General features: G+C 49.0%; 1 non-coding gene across 1 annotated transcript; it reads left to right on the plus strand.

Annotated features, from left to right (window-relative positions):
* Positions 1-6,700: 6,700 nt before the first annotated feature.
* Positions 6,701-6,811, plus strand: LOC131910133 (U6 spliceosomal RNA). The gene has a single exon (XR_009378998.1). It is a non-coding gene; the product is annotated as a U6 spliceosomal RNA (small nuclear RNA).
* Positions 6,812-10,219: the final 3,408 nt, after the last annotated feature.

Consider the following 10,219-nt stretch of genomic DNA (forward strand, 5'->3'; position numbering starts at 1 on the left):
GCGGGAGTTCAAGGTCAGCTTCAGCTACATATCAAGTTTGAGGTCAACCCAGACTACATGAGATCCTATTAAAAAAAAAAAAAAAACCTAAACTAAATAAATCAATTAAAATTGAAAACCTTGCTGCTTTTCCCCCGAGCCAGCCCCACCACTTGAGCAAACAGCCCTGAACAAGGCCTGGTGTTGCACAAGACCACTCCTGTCCTCAGCCAAGCCCTGAGACTGAGGTTCCAGAAGGTGTCCTTCCCCAGGAAGGGTTGTCAGTAGCCACACCTGAAAGCCTTGAACCTAGAAGGCTCGACTGGAGTCCAGTGGGGTATCTAACTTCTACAGGTTCTGAGAGCCCTGGGGGCTTGTATCAGTGGGCCCCAGAACCAAAAAACCAAGAGAAAGACCAGGGGAAAAAAGCAGCTCCTTGTCATGGAGTTTTAAAAAAACAAACAGAAAACCTGAAAAACTATTTACTCAAATGTCCACAAATTACCTCACACTGGGTCTAATTAATGACAGGGGCCTGTTATCCCAGTTACTCGGGAAGCTGAGGGCTGAGGCAGTAGGATGGCAAATTCCAGGCTGAGCTACGAAGACAGGCTGGGCTGCTGGAGGCCTCGAGAAGGAAGCCCCTCCAAGACATGACTCCGGGCTGGGCAGAGGGACAGCGTAAGCCCTGAGAGTCCTCAGCTCTCGGGCCTAGGGGTTCGGGTGTGTGGCAGTGCCACCGACAGAAATGGGGGGGGGGGGTAGGAGAACCAGACAGAACGCTCAGGCACAGTCGGAAACTGGAGACCTGTCTCTTTGACTTTTACCATCAGTTCCTTATTTACTTCCACCTGACTTACGGGGGAATGATTCAAGGTTGCTCAACAGGGTCCATAAATTATGAGATAGCACGAGTATGGGTAGAAACAAGACAAAGCAAACAAAAAACCCAAGAAGGAACAAAAGACAGGGTCAGGAGTTGTGTCTGGGGGGCCACATGGAGAAACTGAGTAGCTCTGCTATGGTACCACTGAGGCCAACTCTCGAGAGGAGGGGTCCGGGCTTGGCAGAGGCAGGGGAGGCCTTGGGTTTAGGGGGTGGTCAGGGTGAAACCCAGGAATAGGAGAGATGATTGTGAGAAAAATCAGACAGCTGAGTGGAAGAGTGAGAAAGAGAATAAAAGAGGAGTCAGTGTCTTGGGAGGAGGGGAAGGATGGAGGAGGGAGACAGGGAGAGCGGAAGGCAACAGGAAGCATGCTTGGCGGGAGTGATAGCCAAAGACTAAGGAATCACCTGTCAGGCTGGGGACAAGGAGGTCGCTGTCCTCACAGATGGTTGGAAGAGGGACCGGGGTTGGAGTCGCGGCTAGAGGCTGCCTTTAGTGGCCAAGAAGATGAGAGAAGACCTTCCAGAGGCTGTAGAAGGCACTGTAAGGAGACTGTTGAGGAGAGGCCTGGGATGGGTGTTGGAATGAGCTTCAGGCTGAGGGCAGCAGGTTAGAGGTGCAGCCAGAGGCTTCGGCCAGAAGCAAACACTGGCCGAGAAGCCGACATGGTTAGTCCAGACTCACTGGGTTGTGTTTCCTGAGACCTCTCTCTGACCCATATACCTTCTTCCACGTGACCCCCTTTGCAAGTAATTTATGGTTTGGGGGTTGGCCATGGGAACCATGTGGTTTGCCTGTGGCCCCAACAATGAAAGAAATACAGGAAATAAAGAAGGTGGGTTTAGATGACAAATTTTTTCCCGTCCCACATCAGTGACATTAGCATTCAATCACAGGCTCTCGAGTCTCCTCCTATCTCAGTCCAAAACCATGAGGCTGTCACCATTGAGGAAAGCCCAGAGAGGGGTGGGGACAGGCCAGGATCGCACAGCCAGTGTTCGGGATTTTTGCCAGCCTGGGAAGCCAGGGTCCAGCCGAAGTCCCGAAGCCTGCACGGTGGTAGTCTCGCCTTCACACAGCTGGGTTCAGCTTTGGTTTCTGTCTTTTCTCTGGAAGTGGGACAAAGAAACCCAGAGCCAAGAAGCTGCCAGGGCTGGTCCCAAGCCCCTGGAGGCTGGGAACCAAAGGTCCACACCCATGTAAACACAGAGCAGCTCTGATACCTCTTACTTGGCACTTACCAGCTTCCTCCAAATCAGTTCTCGACTATTATCTTGCTTATCCCCACTGGTCCCCTGGGAGCCAGGGAGTGGCAGAGAGTATTAGCCTCACTTCAGAACTGTTAGAAACTCAGCAGCAGGGAAGGCAGTAATCTGCCCCAAGTCACCCAACAAGTAAGGATGGGGCTGGACCAAATCTTCTAGGCTGTGTGTGTATGTATGCGTGCATGCATGCGTGTGTATGCCTGTGTGTGTCCGTGTGTGTGTGTGTCCCTGTGTCCGTGTGTGTGTGTGTGTGTGTGTGTGCGTGTGCGTGTGCGTGTGCGTGTGTGTGTGTGTGTGTGTGTGTGTGTGTGTGTGTGTGTGTGTTATTGGTGAGGGTAAGGATCAGCAAAGAATGTAGCCTATTGGCTGGCAAAGGGGGTGGTGGGTTGTGCACACGGTCTCCAGAATAAAGGGCCTCCTGTTGTACAAGGAGATCAACACAGCACTGCTGGAGGGACAGACAGCTACTGGGAACGCTGTGCTAGCTGATCCGGCTAGAGGGGAGGGCAGGCAGAAACTGTCGAGTCTAATCACAAGGAACATAGGCCTGAAGGAGGAAGCAATAACGACAGGTGTCCTTGTGTGGGGTCCAGCTCCCTGCTTTCCAGTTCCAACAGGCCTCTGGGAATTCTTAAGCTCACACAGGACCCAAACACTTTCCTGATGCCCCTCGATGCTGGGGTCCAGGATTGGGGAGAGGCATCTGGACACCTGGGGATACTGTAGCAGTATAGGGGTACTGTAGCAGGTAGGGGTCAAAGAGGCATGGAGTTGGCGATGATAATGACGACAACGATGACGATGGAGTCCATCTTCCGGAGAGGGTACAAGTAGGTTACTGAACACCTAGGCTGTTATCCAAGGCCCTATAGTCGGAAAATGAGTCCCACCGTCACCCGAGCTGTTGACCCATCCTTCAGCTTCAGTTTGAAAAGAGCCCTAAAAACGTTCTGGCAGCCGAGTAGATAGTTCAGTGATTCCATCTGTGTTCTCACCCTCTCCCCAGCTGTCTCCCTCCCTTTACTCCCCAGCCTAGGACAACCCAGACTCTTAGAACCCTGGCCTGTTCAGCTTTGACCTCCAAGAGACCTGTTTCTTTTTTTCTTTTCCTTTCCTTTCCTTTCCTTTCCTTTCCTTTCCTTTCCTTTCCTTTCCTTTCCTTTCCTTTCCTTTCCTTTCCTTTCCTCTCCTCTCCTCTCCTCTCTTCCTCTCCCTCTCCCTCTCCCTCTCCCTCTCCTCTCTCTCTCTCTCTCTCTCTCTCTCTCTCTCTCTCTCTCTCTCCTTCCCTCTCTTCTCTCCTTCCTTCCTTCCTTCCTCTCCTGCCCCTCTTCTTTTTGAGACAGGGTCTCTCTATGTAGGTTGTCCTGGAAGCAGTTATATAGACCAAATTGGACTCAAACTCGTTCGTATTCTCCTGCCTCTTCCTCCCAAGTGCTGGGATTAAAGTTGCATTTCACTACGCTCAGCTTGAGGCCCATTTCTTAGGGCAGAACCTTCAAACTCCCCACCCCCACTCCCCCACCCTCACCCCCGCCATGCAGAATTCTGAGAAGAGGCTTAGATTCGAGATCAGGAGACCCAGAACAGGCAGTTGACAGACATGAGATTGCACACAGGGACAGAAAGCGACAGTGCTTAGACCCAGGAAGTCACTCCCTACTGTTCACACTGACTCATGAGGCCCCTCTACTACACTCTGCTCACCTCACCAGGGATCTGGCCCAAGCCCAAGGAGAGGACTTCTGGCGCAGCCCTGCTAAGAGCTGGGTTTCCTGGCAGCCAAGCACAGTGGGCAGGTCTGACCTGTGCAATATGATCTGTGGTTACAGCCTGGGGCCAGGGCTGGTTGCAAAAGGGGCCGGTACTCCTGACACAGTCTGCTCTCGGTCTCACGGTCTCACTTGTAAGCTGGTTCCCAGGAGACTGGAGAGACCAGGGAGGGTGCGTCACCTCTGCTCTGGCATCATTCTGCTCCTAGGCAGCAGCCAGGGCACAGCTCCTTCGGATGTCCACGCACTCAGATTCACACCAATCCAGGATGAGCAAGAACATCCAGCACAAAGACCTCACAGAAGTCAACACAGGTAGAACTGAGCTCGGGCACAGAGACGACAGGCCCCAGGAAAGCAGCCAACACAGATGCTTAGACAGGAGCACAAAGACCCTCCCAGCCTCAGATGCAATTCTACACAGCACACACTCTTGAGGACAGATCTGATGCAAACACAGACAGACGTACACTTTAGGTAAAGATGGCCACCTAGGGCTGGAGAGATGGCTCACCTGATGAGATCATTGGCTGATTTTCAGAGGGTCCTAGCACCACACGGCAGCTCATAGCCATCAATTCCAGTTCTGACATCTTCTTCTGGCCTTGGAGGGCACCAGGCACATCAGGTATGCATGCAGAGACAAAACACCCATACATATAAAATAAGTTAAAAAATTTAAAAAGATGGCCATCCACACTTACATAGATATTCATATATGTATTTTGTTGTTGTTGTTTTGTTTTTTTCTCGTTTGTTTTTCAAGACAGAGTTTCACCGAGTAGTTTTAGTGCCTGTCCTGGATCTCGCTCTGTAGATCAAGGCTGGCCTTGAACTCACAGAGATCCACCTGGCTCTGCCTCCCGGGTGCTGGGATTAAAGGTGTGCGCCACCGCTGCCCAGCAATATTTTCAGACTTTTGCACTGAAAAAATGTCAAATACACAGCACAAAATTCAGCCACACAGAGTAAGTTACATATGTGAAACTGTATACATGCTGTTGTCACTTAGTATTTATTGAGTACTCCTGATCCATTACTCAACCTCCAACAGAGATAACCTCCCTCCCCCAATCACACATATAAACTCAAGCTTCCTCAGGATTCACTTCTGATCCACTGGGGCCCAATCACCAAGTCAAAGGTGGAGGACATGTTTTCTTCTGTCAAGGATGCATGGCCTCTCGCCCTAAAACAAAACAAAACAAACAAACAGAAAGCCCAGCAGAGCTGTACTATCACTTATACTAGTTGAGGAAGGCAACCTAGCTAGGAACCTAGCCGAGGATGTCGAATTCAGGGTCACGTGAAGTTCAGAAGACACCTGCTGGCTACAGTTGGCTGTCTTCTTCCGTGTGGGTCCTGGAGACTGAACAAGAGCCTGTCCTAAAAGTAAAAAGGAGGAGAAAAGGGGCAGTGTGTGGGAAGGTAGGTGGGAATCCATAGCTCAGTGGTAGATCACATGTCACACACACACACACACACACACACACACACACACACACACACACACACACAAGATCCTAGGTTCAGTCCTAGGTACAGCCAAGGAAGGAAGGGAGAGATGGCAGAACTAATTTACTTACACTCTGGAGACAGAAGAGGCTCTCATATTCCAGGCCAACCTGGGCTGTATAATGAGAATAAATAGTAAACAGTAAGTAAATAGGTAAACAAATAAATGCCTGGAATGTAACTCGGTAGGCAGAGAGAGTGCTTCCTTGGCACACACCAGACAGTGGGTTTGAACCCCAGTACTACGAAAACTGGATGTGGCATTGAATCCCTGTAATCTTAGCACTTGAGAGGTGGGGGTAGAAGTATCAGAAGTTCAAGGTCAACCTAATCTACTATAGCAAGTTCAAGGACAGCCTGGGCTACACAATACCCTGTTTCAAAAAAATAAAGATGGGGCCCCTCCGGGCTGGGACTCAGGTCAATCCTTGCTCAGCCATCATCAGAGAAGCTTCCTCCTGCAGCAGATGGGAGCTAACACAGTGACCCATAACAGGGCAATGTGCATGAATGAGCGACCTAAAACCCATGTCTTCATTAAACCCTTCTCCTCAGGACTCAGGCGGCTATGAGGAAGAGGAGGCAGAAAGACTGTAAGAGCCAGTGGGGATGGACAACACAAGGAAGCAGTGTCCTCCAGACACGACGGGACTCACACACACACACACACACACACACACACACACACACACACACGAACTCACAGAGACTGTGGCAGAACTCACAGCGCCACACAGGTCCAAGCCAGGTGGGGCTCCAGTGCTGAGGAGGGAGAACTGGCCAAGAAGCTATCTCCAGCTGACACCCACTTATAAAGGAAAAATTCGTTTTCTCCAAGGGAGTCTTACATTCCTAACCAAGAAGCTATCTCCAACTGACATCCGCTTACAAAGGAAAAATTGGTTTTCTCCTGTGGAGTCTCGCTATTAACCACACTTTAGGGCAAGACCCTTGCCCAGCAGTGGATGGCTAACACAAAGCAAACTCAATGCTATGTTTGTAGACTTTTGGTCTCCTATTGCCTTGTTTGGGCATTTTTTGTCTTACTGGTCTTTTGCTTACATATTACAATTACTGATTTTGTGGTTTTATGGGTTTTGTTTTTGTGTATATATGTGTGTACCTTGTGTTTTTCTTTTTTGTTGTTGTTTGCCTGTTTGTTTTCTAAAGAAAGGGAGAAAGGGCATGGAGTCGAGTGGGTGGGGAAGAGCTGGGAGGCGTTGGGGGAGGGGAAACTGTGATCAGAATATATTCAATTTTTTTTTTCAATAAAAAAAATAAAGATGGTGTTCCTTACAGCAATACACATGCTTTAACACTGGAACGATGTAATACAGAGATTAGCATGGTCCTTGTGCGAGGATGACATGCAAATCTGTGAAACATTCCTTATTTAAAAAAAATAAGGAAGTCTGGAAGTGGTGGCGCACGCCTTTAATCCCAGCACTCGGGAGGCAGAGGCAGGCAGATTTCTGTGAGTTGGAGGCCAGCCTGGGCTACAAAATAAATTCTAGGACACAGAGAAACCTTGTCTCAAAAAACAAAAACAAAAACAAACAAACAAACACAATAGGGCTGGCTGTGTTGTAACACAGCCAGGCTCAGCTGCTGCAAGTTCACATCCAGAGGGAGCAGACGCCTCTGGCTTCCAAGGCTGTACTAATGTGCACATACCCAACACACACACACACACACACACACACACACACACACACTCACTCACACGCTCACACATACATACTCACACACTCACACATACATACACACACACTCACACTCACACATACACATACACACACTCACACACACACGCATGCACACACTCACACATACACATACACATACTCACACACACACACACTCACACATACACATACACATACTCACACACACACACACACTCACACATACACATACACATACACCCACACACAAAGGAAAATAGAAGAGGAGCCCAGTAGGAGCAGGAGGGGACAAGAAAGGGTAACTGTATTTGTGTGTGTGTCAAATACAGTAAAAACCCATTGTGTACATGTATGAAAATGTCATAATGAGCTGGGCGGTGGTAGCACATGTCTTTAATCACAGCTCTTGGGAGGCAAAAGCAGGTGAATTTGAATTCGAGGCCTGCCTGGCCTACAGAGTGAGTTCCAGGACAGTCAAGGTTACAGAGCGAGAAAGAGAGACCCTGTCTTGTAAAACAAACAAAAAACACAAAACAAACAAAAAGTCATAATGAAACCAATTATTATGCATAGTTAATACAGGCTGACAAGAACATTAAAAATTAAAATAAATAAGCAAATACAATGAAAAATAGAAAAACGAATCTGTGAGACTCTATCTGAAAACTACATTGATTTGGAGATTCTGTTTACATATACATATATGTATATGTAATGGATATATATACACACATTTGTATGTAGCACATAATTTTATCCAAGTAATAATAAATATTTCTGTATGTGTAGATTCCTGTAGAGTGAGTGTTTGCCTATGTTAAGCAAAGCCCTGGTTTTTATCCTCAAGACTGAAAAAACAACAACCAAACTGTCCCAGGAAGTAGAGAAAGGCCACACTACCTAAAGAGGCAGGTTGAGAGAGAGCTAGAGGGATTTGGCACTGGAAATCCATCTCCTGCACAATCCTGGCCCGATCCTCAGCTTCTGGGTCTCAGTGACACAAACCTGAAGCTGAACATAATCCTGATGAGTCTAAACAGTTAAGGGACAATGGTCCACGCTGCCCAAGCCCACAGGGTTAAGTGGGTTCTCCTTGGTGAATCTGGGAGTCTCTTCTGTGTATCTGCCATGTGCTGAGCCACAGTGAAGACACTCAGCCATCCCAGCACCTTCTGGAGGAGGGAGGAGCTGGAAGCTGGCTACAGGAGGAACGGGATATCTGGGAGGGGGCAGGGGACAGTTTCTAGACTAGATCTTGCAAATTGCAAGCCAAACCTTTGAGTCAAAAGCAGGAGATAGTTGGGGATCACTGAGACAAACTGTTGTGGTTCAGACTGCTGTTAGATTTGGGGGGGGCCTAAAAGGCCCGAGTGAAGAGCTGGGAGTTCTGAAGACAGTAAGAGCTGATTTCAGTGTTGGGCCATGGAGGAGCCAGGGGGAAGCAGCAGGGATGTGGAGTGAGTCAACAGAGATCCTGACCAGGTTCAGTGACTGTCCCGAGAGGAAGCGTGAGGACAGAGGCTGCAGCCCCAGTGACTCAGAGCTGCTGGTACCGTGAGAGAAACCAGAAATTGTGTGTGGGATGGCGGAGCCTCCGTCAGGCTTCTGTGCCCCACAGTCCCAAGGCTCCTTGGAATTGTCTGAAGATCAATCAAGAGTTCTGGGCACTTCAGTTTACAGATACGGAAACTGAGGAACAAAGAGGGAAATGAGCTGGGTGGGAGGGCACGCTTTTAATCCCAGCACTTGGGAAACAGAGGCAGGTGGGTCTTTGTGAGTCCCAGGCTAGCCAGGGCTATGAAGTGAGATCTGGTCAAAAAGAAAGAAAGAAAGAAAGAAAGAAAGAAAGAAAGAAAGAAAGAAAGAAAGAAAGAAAGAAAGAAAGAAAGAAAGAAAGAAAGAAAAAATAAATTATTTGCCTGTGGTGATGTGTGTCAGGACTTGAACTTTAGAACTTGAACCTGGGTCTCTCTCTGTCCTAGAAGGAGCATGCCAGGTTAGGTTAGGGTAACAGCTGGCTATGAGTGTATCTGTCATAAGGCAGCTCATCGCCTCCACCTAAGGAGATAAGGAAACAAAAGAAAGTGGATGGTGCTCTGGGGGATAGGAAGCAGCCTTGGCAAAAAAGAAACCTGGGATTACCTAAGGTTTCACTGGGCTAGTATTTCTGTCCCTCAGTGTTGCTTATACACACACACACACACACACACACACACACACACACACACCTGTAGCTTCCTGGAAAGGGACTTGAGGCCCAGTGGATTGGGATGGGTATGGGTGCTCACCTGGCCCAGCAGGTGCCTAGTAGGTGTTATAGGTGTACCTCAGAAATACTTCTATAGAATGCCACCCATACACCTAACTCTACAGTGCTCCTCTAACCACTTGGTAACAATATCTCACTTGGCATACTACCTTTTTGTCTCCAGACTGTGGTTTCCTTAAAGCAAAATAAGTTTTGTTTTCCCCCAAAATGCTCTTTAAAGTTCCTCCTAGTTCCAGTCCTTGGATTCCTATTCCCCTCCAAGCCGTCTGCCAGTGAACCCTCATGGACAAAGGATTCTGGGACCAAACCTCCATTTACATTGTCCACAGCCAGCATCCTGACCCACAATAAATCTTCATGTGTCAAGGCTACAAGCTTTGGCCCAGGGTTGAGGTTTAAAGCTGTATAGGTTGTCCTTGGTTTTTAAAGCTGGGGTGACATTCCCCAGCCAGACCCTGGGTCCTGAAAACTGTTCAGAGGCTGGGAAGATGGGCTTGAGAATGTCCTAGAGCCCCAGTGCTGAGCATGGTACTCTAGAAAGGAGGGGGAGAAGGGAGGGCCCCACCTACCTGGTGAGGTCATGGGAAAGCAGCTCTGGCGCTGACACCTGGGGAAACCCGTTTCCAGGCTGCTTCCCACGCTAGCTCTCCTGGGAACCAACTAAGCCAAGCCCCAAGCAGAGAGCCCCACACCTGTTCCCCCTAGTCCAGTTCCCATCACACTGGCCCATCGGACCCAGCCCCCACTCTTCACCGGAGCCTCAGCTCCCAATCCATCTACCCAGGCTGTTGGGCCGTAGAAAGGTCACGAAGGGGCATTGGACCGAGCGGTCCAGGAAACCAGACAGCAGC

The sequence above is a fragment of the Peromyscus eremicus genome, chromosome 4, assembly GCF_949786415.1.
Source record: "Peromyscus eremicus chromosome 4, PerEre_H2_v1, whole genome shotgun sequence".
Classification (NCBI taxonomy): domain Eukaryota; kingdom Metazoa; phylum Chordata; class Mammalia; order Rodentia; family Cricetidae; genus Peromyscus; species Peromyscus eremicus.